We start from the raw sequence: 18,724 nt of genomic DNA on the forward strand, positions 1-18,724 counted from the left end.
AGAAGGCTACACAAGGTGATAGTCACTTACATCCTGCTGTCAAGTAACTGGTTCTGCAACATAACCTATGCACACATGCCACAAGTCAACAGGTACGATGTGACTCATCTTCCATGTTTGTGTGACTGAAGTTGTCTCTCAGGGCACAGACTATGTGTGCAGGAAAATGCAATAGCCCACCAGTGTTGTAGCCCTGATGGTGTGGTCCAAGCCCTGGGAAGCATTTTGCGGTCATCCGGACCTGTTACCACTGTACTACAAATGACTGTGTCACTCCCAACAGTTGTCCATGCTTCTGCTGTCATTCCATAGGCATCTAGTATACGTCCACTTTGACAGAACCGGCCAAACAACATGATGCTGTGGCACAGTTGACCTGCACCTGTCAGCCCTGGGAGTACGGATCACATGTTGGACTCTTGCTGCTTTAATACTGCCTGTCTTGCACAGTATCCGATAACAGTCACCACCAGAATGGGAACTGGCTAGCGAAGCATGTGGTCATGTCACACAATGCTTGACATCATCCTCTGTGATGCACGCAGGCAAGGCATACCTGATACTGCACCACTTCAATATCTCTGCAGTGACTGGGACCTGCCACTTGGCTCTGCAGAGCACACCTGCAATGACTGGTTATAGACAGACCGTACCTCTCAGGCATGTACATGGACTGGCACACCCACAGCTGAGGTGTCCCCATATTCCACTATGTTGTACACACATCTCAGCTGGTTACTTAGCACAATGCATCACAGGTGCTCCGCATGCATATAACTGTGTCCAGAACTACTGCTGCTACTCATATGAGACTGACAGTAACCCACACTTAACTGTGATAGCTGCACATGTACTGACACATTAGGCGTACACCGTGCTTGAGTCATAACCTCCGCTCGGCTGGTTCGACCCATACACCACCTCCAAGACCAACAGTATCCTTGACATGGACACTGCCAACATGTGACTGCTGTTCCACACCTGGGGTTATCCCCTCATTGGTGGAATCCGAACATCTGCTACCCACCCTTGTTAGCCACATACCGGCACCACACACTTCACGGCATACACAGTAGATGAGTACTACAACACCAACTACAGATGTCGTATGACAGCGGCAATTGTTGCCGTGACACATGTGCAGGTGGATAATGCACATGGAAACACTGAGACATACCCCAGTGCACGTCAATAGCACGTACTCGACAATATGGTTCATGCTATTCCACACAGAGCCATGATGGTACACACCAGATTACAGATGACACTCTGGGGGTGTGGTCCCACGGACATACTTTACAACAACAGGTGGGGGCTGTTACACAGTGGTGTACATTCCCATGGGTGGGGTGACTCACTGGTCAGCCTCGGTAGGGCCACAGGATCCCTCATCACATACTCCATAACTAGCTACGTACACATTACTGCGACACATTCCAAGATGTACCACCAGGCATTATGGTGGTATGTCAGTAGTTGTATGCAATACCCACATCTGCTCACACATACAACTGTCACTCTGGAACATGACAGTAACAGGTGATGTTGGCAACATGCTGTCTGATGGCTTCAGTGCTAACATTACACCCTCTCACTCACTGCAGGGCCACATTCCTTGCAGGAACATTGCGGTGTATCTGCAGTCACACCTACACAGTACTGACCTGCACTCTATATGTCCTAGGACACAGGCCCCTTGTCACCCTACAATATTCTAGGCCGTGATGTCCACAGACCTCTGAACATCATGTCTCCCCACTGGGACACCATATAGTGATAGCCTTGTACCAGACATTGTGGCCCCTGACTGGCACACAGCGACAGTAACACTCCACACAGGTGGGGTCACAATGCACGAATAGGACTATTGCCCTACACACCTCACTGGACTGTTATGCATGGCTATAGGGCACATCATCATGGACATCATTCGTTGAGTCTTTGTTGTGCTCCAGTCATTTGATGCCAGCTGGGTTGGTCTTATTGGGGCCACAGCATGCCTCCTACACCTGTTGAACACCTTTCCTACAGTCGCCAGAGTAGTTGATGATGACACGGGTGTCCACACGGCCTGCATTGTCCTCTCGCTGCCATTCAGCACCGTTCTCCATTCTGGTATTGACTACATACACATCCACCTGCACATCACAACATATGTCACCGGATGTTATGCAATGTGGCTAATGGATGGGACACACACACAGAGGGTGGCATACCATATCACATACTGCATTCCAGTTACACTTGGCTTACCACAGTCCTCAGTCATGGGGCCCTCATGTTTGGTATATGCTTCCCTGAGGTACAGGCTACCACTGAGGGGACTTCCCTGCCTAGCTTTACAGACCACTGCATACCCAGTGCCGTTGTTGCTCCACCAGCTGATACAGACCCCATCCATATGGGTGTCACTGTGACGGATACCGATATGAACATCATGGCCTCTAACTGCATGACACTTGGTATGAACAACACCTTTGCAGTACACCATCCACCCACTGGTTATCACATAGGTGTTAGTCCCCTACATACATGTCACATTGTACATGTTTGTAAGACACATGTATGTTGCACACACTCCTGTGATTACCACATTGCCACTGTGGCATGGATATCCTTCTACGTGTCCACACATGTCTGTACTGGGTGTGTAGCTGGTACACAGGCACCCATTGTACCTCTGAACACCAGACGTATACACACATCCATGGGTACAACACCCCGCTTAGGGTGTACCTTACACAACAGCTTTACATAACTCAACATTAAAACACCATGGCGTTTATTGAGCTACGACTGTTAAAGTATGCGGCTTATGTACAGACACCACATCTATACACATTTGCGGACTACATACTCAGGGGTGATGTCTGATGCAAAGACAGGGCCCATGTCTGCAAATATGTTTATGGATATACTCCGCATACACGACATACACAATAGCCACTATGAGCATGATGCTCATGGATATGTGCACACACACGACAGTGTGTGGCATGTGCTTGGGGGCTGCATTCCCAGACCGGACACTCACCATGCTTTGGGACATGATTCCTATGTACATCACGCATGGACAGTCAGTAGCAGTGTTCATGTGATACCTCGCTTGGTGAATGGTGGACACGTATGCCAGGGATCACTGCAGTGGCTGTACTGTGCAGTGATGCAGGTTACACATGGCTTTTCTGTTCACAGGACACTACCCTAGAGAGGTGCCACTGGTGTGCACACTGTAGTTGTTGTTACACATAGACTTGCCAGACTGCATGGTACCCCACTATGAACCCGTGGAGCTATTACATGTCCTTTCTGCATGGTTACTGGTATAGCCCTTCCAGTTAGATTGGCTGTCACGTTATTACAATGTCCCATGACTACAGGCCATATGTATACTGTTATTGTACACGCCAATCATGTTCATGTTTGTCTGTCACAGCTCTTCTGCTATTCTAGTATGGGAGTAAGGTTTGCGTCCTTTGCAAATGCACAGAGTGGATTACATATTATTTATTTCATCATAACTGTTTATACATATATTAATTACATACTACTCACATCACTATATGATACCTTTGTTATGCATCATATGCCTGTTCTCCTGTGTAACATATCTGACGTATCAATCTACTGTACTATACATTACACATGTTTTACATGGTATCCCATAATTCAAAGCATACTTGCACAGAGGGTCCACCTTCGACATGTCATTGACATTATATGCCCATACACATGCGTACTGTTACAGTATATCTACATATACTATCCCCTGCTATGGCACGTACTTATTGGACATACCCTGCCACTGACGGCGGGTCGTATGACATTGTTCTGTTTAAAGCCGTCATGTTGCATCCCTTGTGATGTCTGTGCTGTTTACCATGTGGCCCACTGCTGGACACACATCTTCTACAAGCATTAGTATGATCAGCAAGACATCACTGCATAAATACCATTCCCCACTTTATGCATGGCGGACACTTTTAATTACTGCAAACCAGGCTATGCATACACTGACATTACGTAATACAGAACATACTATACATACAGTTAGTGTTCTACATACCTTGATATCGTTCTGGTGTTTCGTCTCTATCTCGCTCTTCTGTATCACTCTTTCAACTGTTATACGGTATGAGCATACAGTTTGCATATTTGGCAAGTCATCCTTATATACGTTTATACCTGCAACATGTGGTTTACTGCCGCCAATTGGTGGTCCAGTGTGACTAATTATGTGCACTTCAGCTGTGCAGCTATTCCATTCTCCAATTACGCGGCATCAGTGGGGTATAATTGAATTCTCCACTTGGGCATTAGCCATTTGCCCTGCCTTCGGGGAGATGGCCTGTATTGTGTTTTGTTGTGTGTAATTGCAACTACTATGTGTACAGCCAAGTCTATTTTGGGGTCATGTCCCCCGTGGATTGTATGTGATGGCTTGAGTATGTTGTTCTACCTGTGACTGTACCTGTCATCCCACCTGTCTGATAAAGGACTATTGCAAACACTTGTAACATCGCCGTTTGCTCCGTTATAGGACGGATACAATTTTGTATGGCGCCTTTAAATGTGTCTCTCACAAGGTATGTAAATGGTTCAGCAGATGTAATTGACTAACTAGATGTTTGGGCTGTGGTTATGGTCTGTATTGCTATTGTTTCCAGTGTGGGGGATGTAGGTGAGTGTACATAGCATATACGGTTTTGTGGGGCTTGCATTTCTATGTAGTCCATATATATGTGTGTGGGCCCCTTCCCTAATTACAGTGCTATCACTTAATAGACTTCTGTTACGGGAATTTACTTTGGGCCATTGTTAATTGGTTTCTATATGGTATGCAGGTGCGGTTGATACTTCCATAACTCCGGATGTACGGCGATATGTGCAGGGATATTTGTAAATGAACGCTATCCCGTGTATGTCTGTCCCAGATATTTGCAGTCATTGCAGTGGTGTTGGTGTCAGACCCTCTGTTACATGGCTTGCCACCTTTTCATATGGCCATAGTTGGAAACGTGCGGGTCACACAGTGGTGTTTACAGGCTGACATATGGCCACGGTCAGTACACAGGATAGCACATACTTTTATCCTCATTACATACCAATTATTCTTGGTCCTTCACTACTTATCGGTTTGCAAGTAACATTTCCGTTACTTACATAGAGGCATGAGTATTTCCTGCAACTATTGCATATTATGTGGGACATACTAATGTCCTAAACTCTCGGACAGTTGCCCTTTGTAATGTTTCATGTCAGGACACACCTGCCCAGGGGGGCTGTCCCTCCCAATGTGGGACAGGTGTTTACCGCATGCCTATTGTTAGCTATGCCCGCACCTACCGTAATCATCTACCTCTGAGTTGCCACCTACAGACACACTATGCGGACACACACACACACACACTTTAGTCACACAGGAACACACATGGCACCCTCAACACACACATACACAGGCTACATCACTCACAACCACAGTTGTACACGGTACTTACGTGGACCGCACCACCACCAGCGGTGACTACATGTCCTTACTATCGTCATATTGCTCATGATTCTACTGTTCCAGTACTGTGTTCTTTCTGTCTTTCAGCCTCCTGGTTACGCGTGTCGGTGTGTGACACGTTCCATAGTTGGCGGTATCCTGTTTATTTGTACCTCAAAGGTGTTTAGAATGTCGTCGACCTATCTATATATTTGCAGATGCCAGTGACCCCTTGTATATCGACATATATCACACTATCGCCCTTTCTATCTGTATTATATATGTGTAGATTATATATATATATATATATATACATATCTCGGACAGGGGTGGTGACAGGCATGCTACACCTTTCATTGTGTGTTTGTCAGTGTATACTGTGTTTCCTGGACTCCACACATTTGTGTCTGTACCTGTCACATTACACATCTGCCATAGGTTAAGATTACCTCCCATCCCATTTTGCGAGGGACAGTCCCTCTTTGTGCGTGCAGTTGTGTCCTGTGAAATATTTGTGAACATAGCAAATGTCCTGTGACTTTGGGACAAACATATTCCCTATAGTTTATGTCATAGTTGCATAACACACTTATTCTGTATCTGACCCACCTACATGTTACAGGACACGGAACACGTACCTGCAACCATTACTAGACTAAGCTTTTTATCTATGCAAAACACTAATGTTCTGGTTTTTGTCCTGGCCGGGTGTGTGCCGTCCTGCAGACATCTGGAGTATGTCACACATTGGTCATTTGAACTGTGGCAACCCTACTGTACGTACATCTTGCCTAGCAATAGTGTTGGTTGATTGTGTACATGACTGCCTGTTCCACTCCTGGCAGTGGTCATTTTACCCTTCAGAGCAGGCGCTATTTGTTCAGGGGTGACTAATGCTGGTGTCACCTGTTCTGTACATCATTGACCATGATCTGCACAGTGGTCGGTGATGCTTAGCCCTGTTTCGCGCATATCCGTATAGTCGTATTTAAACATTGCTTACCAGCTGTGGGCAACGCTTATTCCCGCTAATGTGTGCTACACATATTCTGATGACCTGCATCTGGAATGCATTACCTGTGCCGTCAGGATTACATTACATCCCTTGCGGGACGTGGGACTGGCAACATGCACGACAGTCACTGCATGTACCACTTGGGCATCTGGGGGCTGTACACAAATTATGTAAATTTGTATGTGCGGTACACTACAGCAGTTACTCCACACTACACTTACATGGATGACTCCGTTAGTTTACAACTTGATGGGTCCAGTTAATGGTATGTCTATGTGATGTTTACTGGCTGTACTCCGGCACTGGGTATGTATATCAAAATTAGCTACACCCGATAATTTGCTACACCTTCATACGACCGTGGATGCAGCATGCCGGGGTGACGAATGCCTGTCATGGGTACATCCCCTGCCTTGACACAACATCCATGATTACATTTTGTGGAGCCCCTCAGTAACGTGGCGGATAATCCGTGATGACTGTGTGTAGGACAATGCTTACACACACATGTGCTCCCGCGATTGCCTCTGCTCCAGTACACGACAGTTGCTTACTCGATGTTGTGGCGACGGGAGTCACTGTTTTCCCTGTTTGGTGTTTTGCCTCTGACAATCGGGCATGTACCTACTGATGTACCTGGGAACCTATACACACAGCACCGACAAATGCTGATGGGCGCATCTACTGTTCAGGTGTTGACATTTCCATGTTCCAATGGCTGTTGCGTGTACAATGTTTGAGGGCTGCCAATGTAGGATTCCACAGTGGGCCACCTATGCATCACAATTTACAGGTAGTCGTGTTTGTGTGCCATCCATGTTACTGTGTGTGAAGGTGGGGAGGGGTGTCAGTCCATGGGAGCCTACACTGTCAAGGTATGTGCTATACGTTCCCTCTTTGCCAAGGAGTAGGCATATTGGGCACGCCTCTGTCTGCCTACTGAGGCTGGCACAGTGTGTCCATGGTCTGGATCCGTATTTGCCTGTGTTGGCCTTGGCACTTGCGGTGGGCTGTGAGGCCCTCCCCCATTTTGATCCTGCTGCAGCTGTTTCCGCAGGATCATATTATGTAGCATGGCACATACTATGAAGATGTGGGCACATGTGCCTGGAGAGTACTGCAAGGCTCCATCAGATGTGTCCAAGCACCAGAACCGTGATTTCAGCATCCCGAACACATGCTCTATGATGATTCTGGTTTGTGGGTGTGCCTCATTATGGTGTTCTTGCATTGGTGTGTGTGTGCATTTCTGATGGGGGTCATCATCCATGGCTCCAGTGCATAGCCAGCATCCCCCACAAGGTGACCTTGTGGGATGTCCCCCCTGACAAATACCTGATACAGCTGTGAGTCATGCCAGATATGGGAGTCTGTGGTAGCTTCCAGGGCTGCCAGCACACACATCCATGATAATGCCCTGGGCATTGCACACGACCTGGCAGTTGATGGAGTGGAATCCCTTGCAGTTTATGTAGCGCCTACCATACTCACCGGGTGGTGACTTGATTTGTATGTGCGTGCAGTCTATCACACCCAGTACCTCCGGGTAGTTTGCCACAATGTGGAAGTGACACATATTGCTGGCCAACTCATCCTGAGTTCGGGGGAAGTTTATATGCTCATTGGCATGTGGTAACATGGCATCCAGGAACTGGTGTAGTACCCTGGATGCCGATGCCTGTGAGATCCCCATTATATCTCCAGTTGGCCTTTGAAAGGTACCTGTGGCTAGTATTCGCAAGCTTACACATACCTTCGTGTCCACTGGGATGGGTTCCCCTCTGTTGTTTCTGGTTCTCAGGCGTGGCCGGCACAGCTCTACTATTTGCTGTAAGATGTCCCTGTCCACCCTGTAACGCTCTACTATCTCCAGATCATGTAGCCCCTGGTAAGTTACCCTTGGTCTGAACACTCTTCTCCTCCTCCGAGGCCTACGGTGGTTGTCGGCATCATCCTCCACAACACCGTCGGTCTGTAACACATGCTGATGAATCACAGCTATGGCAGCTCCCAACATGTACATTTTAAAAGTTCCCCATCTGTTTACACCTATGGTGTGGTGTTTGGGAATACACAGGTGTGTGTTGGGTGCTTTCACACTTTATACTGTTTTTCTGTGAACACTGATGATGTCATAGGGTGTGTATGTATGATCGTGGCTACAGGGTATCTTCTGTGTTTTATTTACGAAACCACTATTGTGCTGCCTTTGGTGTTGCATTACATTTGGATGCCATGAATTACCTCCTGCCCTTCCGTTTACATTTGTGCACGTTACACCTACCATTTGCTGGCATGCATCCAGCTGCCTGCTTTCATTTGTACTTTCCTAGACCTGGCTTATCTTGCGTAATGTGTGCTATTGCCGATCTACTATGGGTTTGCTTTGCTCTGCTATGACCGTTCTCCTATCTTTGCATTCCAGGTCCTCCCCACCTTTCTTTGCAATCCTATGCCTCCCCTTATCCTGTTTTGCAGGTTTCTGCATGCAGGATTGTCTACTGCCGTCGATTGGCCGCTGTGAGTTGATGGGTGTTATTTGCTCATTAGTACGCCAGTTACCCTGCTTCGGCATTTCCTTCTTTTCTTCCCCTGACCTTCCTGTTTGTGCTATTGTTCGCGGCGCGTGCATCCACTTACAGGGTTTCAGGCACGAGTTCATCCCCGTACACATGCGCTTTCGGGCACCATGTGTGCTCTCAGCTAAATAGTTCTATACCCTCCTCCCCACCCCTGTCTTGCAGCTTTGCTTAGCAACGGCCAGGCCAGATTTGCATTGCTCCAATGTGCTTACTGATACGGTGACACACCCCTCTGCTGATGTCATGTATCACCTTTGATACACTCCTCGGTGTTATAGCGCTGCACCGTCAGGTACATCCTTAATCCGGCGGGACATTTGCGATTCAGTATTACCTGCCTCATTTGCATGACATTGACTACTAATTCATAGTTACAGCCCCGAACACTGTTGCCGGCCCCTGGCAACCCTTGCGTCTTGCTTGCAGTGTGCCATGCCTACCATTGCATATTATGGTGCAATCCTAATTTGTCTTTCATTGTGATTTTATGACATTTGTATATATTTCCTTTGTATTCCTGTTTGCACACACATGCCCTGTGGTTGTACTGTGCATTACTGTGGACATGACATTAAATGTTGTTTTTTAGGTGTTGTACATCTTTTCTTGTGCCATTGGCTGTGTATTTCACCATTGCATATGTTAACTTTGTAATACATGAGTCTGGTCCACTTCCATAACTCCAATGTTCTGTTTGGGAAAATGTAAACAATGTTTTTTGGTTTACATTTCCATGGGCTTGCGCTACGCCTGCACCACTTCGTGAATCGCTGTATGCCTTCATTAGCATGGTGCGACATTGCGCATGGGGTGATTTGCATACCTATGCCGAGGGCTGCGTAGATATGGTGTATGCCGGTAGTGCACGTGGAGTTGGTTCGTACCTGAATCACTCGGCGGGCATATTTGGCGTTGTCCCGCATACGCTACACCTGCACCTGGTGCAGGGTTCATGAATCCAGGGGAGCAACTAATTTTAAAAAAAAACTATGCCACCTTCATAGATCCTTCAAGTAGATACTATACCATTATAAAAAAAATATATAAATACCCCATGCAAAAAAAAAAAACACAATCCCAGGAATTCAATAAACTTTGTGTAGCCTTAGTGTGAAGCCAATATGACGTTTACGTTTGAATGACAAGCAGCAGTGCGAATTGTATATGCATGCAGCACATTGCACTTTCACAATATACAAGCACCGTTTTGTGACCAGCAACAGTGTTGCCATCCAGGAAACCATGTAAGGCAGCACAAACAGCTGCAGACATATTTGCCTGTGGGCAAACTAGTTCTGCAGGATTGTGTGAACAGCCACAATGACTAACAGGGTTTAATGTAAGGCAATGTATAAACTTCTAGCACATTATAGGAAAGTATAGTCAGTGCAGAGGACTGTGCAAACCTGTTTAAGGCATACTGAATAAAAGTTTTGCTGGTGAACAGCAAGCGTATACAGAATGCATATATAATAATTTATTCTGGGGAGGTGTGTGTATTCAAAATGGACACACACATGAACTGTAGGAATGAAGATAGGGGAAAGGGACACGTAAAACATGGTAATATACAGCAGATACAGGCATGTCAATGTATGTACATCACAAAAATAAGACAGTTGTAGCATGAACAATAATCACATATTTACTTAATGCAGTACATACTGCTGTTTACACCTCTTGTGTGGGTATATTCATATCATCACACAGTTATACTATATTATGTGACTGTCACACAAGTTCGCATATCAGTGGAGATAATTGGTTGTAATATAAGCATCCTGATATGATCAATGGAGAGAACCATTTATCAAGGACATTATGTACACTAGGGGGTATGTGCATATTGTGAAGATGTGGAAAATGATTTGCTTGACTATAAATGCAATGTCAGTACAGGTCTCAACCAAGCGGGACACATAGCAACAAGCTAATGGACAACAGTAGACAAAAGCATGCACAATCATGGACAATATCAGAATAATAACACCAGTCATCTGTATCATTGACATAACATATGTCATTGTGAGTAAGTATGCATGTTCTGCATGAACACAGGTGTACAAAAGTCATGATTTTCAGTAATCTAAAGGGGATTAAGCACACCTTCCTCAATAACTCACAACTTTCTGAGGTGTTAAGAGGGACACTCTCAGACCTGTAATTTAAATTACGATCAAGCCTGGCTTGATGACACATTTGCATAGCATATATCTGCTACAATCCACACTTGCACAACTATAACCCATGCCATCAATGTTGTCAACCAGGTATGCATTTATTGGCTGCAACACAGGGACTAGTATCACACATGCATCTTATATAATACCTAAGTCTTAATGGTTATGCAGCAAAAAGAATATATAGGTATGCCCGAAAAAATGTGTGGTATCTCACTGTGGCAAAAATGATACACTTGAGTAAATCTACCTTGAAGATGTGTTCAGAGCTACATGAAAAAGGGTGTACTGTACTCAATTATTGCTGTGATGAGGGCTGAGAATAATGGGACTATAATGCTCTTTGATGTGGATATCCTGCATAAACTCAGGAGTTGTACTACATATAAGTGATTAGTCAACACTGTGGGGACATGCTTGTTGAAATTCCACATACTATCTACCTGAGTATACAGGTCACATACCACTTTGTCTGCTCATAGGGGTGCGTTGTCTATATTGTAATTAACTTGTGTAGTTGCTTTCATAAAGGAGATAATCCTCACATGAGTTTGTATTCTTCTACTGTGTCTCCACGAGTCTGGGAACAATCCTTTGCATGTGTTAATACTGCCTGCATTATACCGATACAAATCTTGGATTTGATGATTGTCCACAATTTGTAGTCATCCACAAAGCTGGTTAGACACAGGATGTTTAAGTTTGTCTTAGTGTCTGAGACTTAAATAATGAACAGGAAAGGGTCTAGTACAGGATCCTGAGGTACAGACCTGGTTATTGGAGTCTAGCTAGAGGTGATTTCACACACTTTGACATAAAGAGTCCTGTATGTGATCCCTTTATCTATCCACTTGGTGATGTGGGTATCACTTGAGGCATTTTCTCTGTAATACCTGAGTGTGGATTTGCATCAAATGACTTGGCCAGTTCAAGTTATGCAGAATGATAGTTTTTTTCCTCATGCATGCCCGTGGTGACCTTCTTGAAGACATCAGACAGATTTAACAGACATGATGCAGCCTTAACCAATCAAACATAGGTTTGGCACATAGTTAGGAGATTACATGTGCTCTTTTTGATAAGGTCCATGATGGCAATGATGATTTGTTGGTCTGCCAAATGAATGCATTGTTTGATGCCCCCCCATTCAGATGGATGACTGCTGCTGTACACCCTTCTACAAGAACATAGGCTATCTGGAGGCTGTGTTTAAGTAGTGATCCAACTGTGTCTGCTAGGTCAGGTTTTAAGTCGCACTATTGGAAACCTGGGATGTTCTAAGGAACTAGTGATTCTGTTATCAGCTGTAGAGAGTGCACAGATGAGCTGCTCTCCTGAGAAGATAGACTCAGTATAGTTTACATGTATACTTTGGCTGATGGCCACTGGTGACAGTGAGGTAAGGTGTGAAATAAGCTGTCAGCTAGCAGATTGTCCATTTTCTTTGGTTGAGAATGGTTGGTGGCATACACAAGCAACTCTGCATTTAGTTGTGTATTCCCTTTAACATTTCAGTCTTATTTAAATAAACAATTTGTGACAACACCCTTAACCCAGCCACTGGGGATGCACAAGCCAGTGCATTTCTTTGTGCCAGTCCCAAGCCCAGATAAATGAGGAGAGTTACATCAGGAAGGGAATCTAGTGTAAAACCTCTGGCAAATAACATATGTGGACAACAATACAGATTTCCATACAGGATCGGTCGAGGCCCGAGTTAATGATGACTGCCACCAGTACTGTTAGCCACCAGGGTGCTGGCTGAAATTGGGGTACTGTTGGCTGAAGGAGAAGAAGAGGGGGAAGACATGCCCAAAAGCAGAAAGAGAGGAGGAAGGTTAGGAGTGTAGTAGTGAAGGTAGGAACTTTGAATATTGGCAGTATGACTGGTATAGGGAGAGAGATAGCTGATATGATGGAGAAAAGAAAGGTTGATATATTGTGTGTGCAAGAGACCAGATGGAAGGGGAGTAAGGCCAGGTGTGTAGGAGGTGGGTTCAAATTGTTCTATCATGCTGTGAGGAGAAATGGGGTAGGGGTTATCCTGAAGGAACAGTATGCGAAGAGTGTATTGGAGGTGAAAAGAGTGTCGGATAGAGTGAAGTTTATGAAGCTGGAAATTGATGGTGTAATTATGAATGCTGTTAGTGAATATGATCCGCAAGTTGGGTGTGCGATGGATGAGAAAGAAAAATTTTGGAGTGAGTTGGATAAAGTGGTGGTGAGTGTACCCAAGGTAAGAGACTGATGATTGGAGCAGATTTCAATGGATATGTTGGTGAAGGGAACAGAGGGGATGAGGAAGTGATGGGTAGGTATGGTGTTAAGGAGAGGAATGCAGAAGGTCAGATAGTAGTGGATTTGGTGAAAAGGATGGACATGGCTGTGGTGAATACGTATTTTAAGAAGAGGGAATCATATAGAATGATGTACAAGAGTGGAGGAAGATGCACACAGGTGGATTATATCCCATGCAGGAGGGCCAGTCTGAAGGATATTGGAGACTGTAAAGTGGTGACAGGGGAAAATGTAGTTAGGCAGCATAGAATGGTGGTCTGTAGGATGACATTGCTGATCAAGAAGAGGAGGACAAGTGTGAGAGCAGTGCCAAGGATCAAGTGGTGGAAGTTGAAAAAGGGTGATTGTGAGGTGAGTTCAGGGAAATTTTAAAACAGGCACTGGGGGGGGGGGCAGTGAAGAATTACTGAATAGCTGGATAACTACAGCAGAGATGGTAAGGGAGACAATTAGAAAGGTGCATGGTGTGACATCTGGATAGAGGAAGGAGGACAAGGAGACCTGGTGGTGGAATGAGGAAGTACACGAGAGTATAGAGAGAAAGAGGCTGGTGAAGAAGCAGTGGGATTGTCAGAGAGATGAAGAAAGTAGACAGGAGTATAAGGAGATGAGGAGCATGGCAAAGAGAGAGGTGGTGAAGGCTAAGCATAAAGCATATGGAGAGTTGTATGAAAGGTTGGGCACAAAAGAGGGAGAAAAATACCTGCACCAACTGGCTAGACAGAGGGACCTAACTGGGAAAGATGTGCAGCAGTAAGGGTGATAAAGGATAATGAAGGAAATGTACTCACAAGTGAGGAGAGTGTTTTGAGAAGATGGAAAGAGTACTTTGAGGGGCTGATGAATGAAGAGAATGAGAGAGAGAAGGTTGGATGATGTGGGGATAGTGAATCAGGAAGTGAAACAGATTAGCAAGGAGGAAGTACGGACGGCTGTGAAGAGGATGAAGAATGGAAAAGCTGTTGGTCCAGATGACATACCAGTGGAAACATGGAGGTGCTTAGGAGAAATGGCAGTGGAGTTTTTAACCAGACTGTTTAATCAAATCTTGGAAAGTCAGAGGATGCCTGAGGAGTGGTGAAAAAGTGTTTTGGTACCTATTTTTAAGAATAAGGGTGATGTGCAGAGCTGTAGTAACTACAGAGGGATAAAACTGATCGGTCACAGCTTGAAGGTATGGGAAAGAGTAGTGGAAGCTAGGTTAAGAAGGGATATGATGATTAGTGATCAGCAGTATGGTTTCATGCTGGGAAAGAGCACTACAGAAGCAATGTTTGCTCTGAGAGTGTTGGAGAAATATAGAGAAGGTCAGAAGGAGTTGCATTGTGTCTTTGTAGACATGGAGAAAGCATATGATAGGGTGCCTATAGAGGAGTTGTGGTATTGTATGAGGAAGTTAGGAGTGGCAGAGAAGTATGTAAGAGTGGTACAGGATATGTATGAGGGTAGTGTGACAGTGGTGAAGTCTGCAGTGGGAGTGACAAACACATTTAAGGTGGAGGTGGGATTACATCAAGGATCAGCTCTGAGCCCTTTCTTATTTTCAATGGCGACGGACAGGTTGACAGATGAGATCAGACAGGAGGCCCCATGGACTATGATGTTTGCAGATGACATTGTGATCTATAGTGAGAGTAGGGACCAGGTTGTGGAGAACCTGGAGAGGTGGAGATATGCTCTAGAGAGAAGAGGAATGAAGGTCAGCAGGACTAAGACAGGATATATGTGTGTGAATGAGAGGGAGGATAGAGGAATGGTGAGGATGCAGGGAGTAGAGTTGGCAAAGGTGGATGAGTTTAAGTACTTGGGATCAACAGTTCAGAGTAATGGTGAGTGTGGAAGAGAGGTGAAGAAGAGAATACAGGCAGGGAGGAATGGGTGGAGAAGAGGGTCAGGAGTGATTTGTGACAGATGGATGCCAGTAAGAGTGAAAGTGAAAGTCTACAAGAGGGTAGTGAGACCAGCTATGTTGTATGGGTTGGAGATGGCGGCATTGACAAAAAGGCAGGAATCAGAGCTGGAAGTGGAAGAATTAAAGATGTTAAGATTTGCACTGGGTGTGACAAGGATGGACAGGATTAGCAATCAGTATATTAGAGAGTCAGCTCAGGTTGGATGGTTTGGAGACAAGGTCAGAGAGGCGAGATTGCATTGGTTTAGACATGTGCAGAGGAGGGATGCTGGGTATATTGGGAAAAGGATGCTAAGGCTGGAGATACCAGGTAAGAGGAAAAGAGGAAGGCCTAAGATAAAGTTTATGGATGTGGTGAGAGATGACATGCAGGTGGTTGGTGTGACAGAGCAATATGCACAGGACAGGAAGAAATGGAAACAGGTGATCCACTGTGGTGACTCCTAATGGGAACAGCTGAAAGAGAAGAAGAAGATTTATGACAGCACTCTTCATTATGCATCACATGCTACACAGTGGTACTGTTCACACAGTCATACAAGTCTAGCAATGTCACATAATTACATCAGTTCCACAGCATATGCCTATATATTTTCATCAGAAAGCTGTATTTGAGTAAGAGGTCCTTGGGAACATATTTTCTTGGAGTCCGGTGGGTTGGCGGACTTTTAGGATTCCATGTGGGATGCACTGTCAGAGATGCTGGGTGGGAAAATTGGTGTGACAAGGGAGATGATTTTTCTGAGCTATGATACAGAATTGGAATTGCCTAGACATGGTAAGGTCTTGCTGTGTCTAATTATGGTGGCTGACAAAAAAGCGATTACTAGAAAATGGAAATCAAAATCTAAACCGACTATATTAGAAGTAGTGAATATAGTAACAGAGATAAAACAATTGGAAATGAGATCTTTAGAAAAGGGTAGGAGCAAACTACACAGGAAAAAATGGGAATTGTGGAAACACAGCATACAGGAGAGGAATGAGTTTTAAAAGAAGGCAGGACATAAATGAGATATGTAATGTTTGACTGAAATGTATTGAGTAGATTATAAGTGATGTATAATGTTTGCAACTGGGAGTGTGTCAGTAAGGTTTGTGGTGTAAAATGCTTGCAACTAGGATTGTGTCAGTGAGATTCATTTTTATTCACATAAAAGTATGATTGCTTATGTCATATATGATGGTTTAATAAAGATGGTTCTTGTTTAAAAAAGAGGGTAGGAATTGGATAATTTATGTAATGCTGCATAAGTTATACGATATATTTCAGTATATGTGAAGTATAATGTTTATTTATGTTAATTTAATACAATTTGATTACATTTGTATATATGCAAATTTGCTTATGTCACAAGTGATAATTCAATAAAGATATTAAAAAAAAAGAAAGCTGTATTTCAGTGGTCTGATACCATATAAGGACGGTAGTGGATAATGCAGAACACTTACTGACACAAATGCTGATACTCACACAATGGTGCTGGTGTCCACCTCAGTAATCCCTGGGAATATCAACACAATTGTGCATACAATAAATTGCACAAGGTTGCAATTGAATCAAAAAGTGGCATTTTTGCATATATCACAACATGTAGATGAAACAAGATTTATGTGCCCATCTAATCAGTATGAGTTTATATTGCTGTATGTCATGCAAGTGTATCTGTGGTGGTTGAATGAGAACTGAGTAGAACGTTGATCTGCACCACTACAAAAACACATGCCTTACTAAGCCAACAATATACATAGTATCATCCCAGGCAACGGTTCTCAGGAGGCATATTACTACAGCTGTTATAAAAGGAACATGTATTCAAATGTAATGCAATGGCCATCAATAACTTACCTCACATCACAGATTGTAATAACCTCCAAACCTCTCAACTGCACAGATTTTCACAGACTGTCCAGATTTTTGCATCATATTGTTTATCTGTTCCTCATAAAATGTGGGACTTTCTGGCAAATCACCAGAATGATCTGTGGAATAAAGTCACTAAATAATTATACATTTGTGTTTCAGACTATATATCCTTCAGAAAAATGCATGCTAATGCAAATCCTATTATTCTAGCAACTGTCTAAGTTTATAAGAGCAATATTTAAAATCTGTCCCTATTTTTGGGCCTTTGTACCCCCATTCTGTCAGGCTTTGTCCAGATTTTTTGTGCTAAGAGGTTGAGAGGTATGATACCCTACTGTAATACTACCATACATACACATCTCAACATAGCACATGTCAACGACAGCAACATTGACTTGTGAAATGATCAGAGGGTCACAGGACATTAGTAAGCTAATGGAAAACATCACATAAATTCCTAGCCATTATTTTACCATTTGAAACAAACTCTGTATATCTATATGATGGAAGATAGTAAGCCTACATGTGTATGTGTGCATTGTTTTGATTTCAGTACATAATGCCACTGTCCATATGAGACACGTGTACCACATAATGACAGAATTAGCAATCACACATGCAGTGGTCAGGAGATGGCTTGCAGACGCTCATGGACTGACTCTGCTTCATGATGTGTGTATGCATATTTGACATGATGACATCCATCACTACTCTGCAGGAAGGACGTCATGTGCTCAGATGAAAAAAGAAGATACTGGATGCATGAGGCTGTGTTAGAGTTTCTCCTAAGTGGTACTGAAATGAACAGCAATTCACAAGATCATCCAATGACCGTAATGTACTACCAAGTATTAACACAGCAGCAGACTGGGTATGATTTGCACATTACACCTGTGTAGGTATAGAAGATGATGCCCATACCATGTGACACTAGCACCACCACATATCTCTGACTTTAACAATCTTACTTTGCATTTTATGGACTATGATAGCATCATTACATGCAGAGAAGAACATGTTGGAAAGAGTGTCTGACATGGATGTGGAGTCACATCTTTGTGTAAAAGTGTCTGAAGTGTAGTATTTGAAACTGTACACACTCAAGTTGCCTGTTGTCAGATTAGAACCTCTAAATATCTAGGTCAATAAGTTTGAGAACACAGTGCTTAATGTTACTGCCATACCACAAGCTTGACTTGAATACTTTAGAGTGCATTTTATACAGGATAACATCATCAATGTATGTTATAAGAAGATGTTTGGAGGAGTGCCTGACACTGCTTTGGACTCACATGCCATTCTAAAATTGTCACCATACTGATTTTTGAATGCATACACATCAGTTGACTGCAGTGAGACTAGAACCCTACCTAACTATATCT

Source organism: Protopterus annectens, chromosome 2.part1 (assembly GCF_019279795.1).
Source record: "Protopterus annectens isolate FY-2018-M chromosome 2.part1, PAN1.0, whole genome shotgun sequence".
NCBI classification, from domain to species: domain Eukaryota; kingdom Metazoa; phylum Chordata; order Ceratodontiformes; family Protopteridae; genus Protopterus; species Protopterus annectens.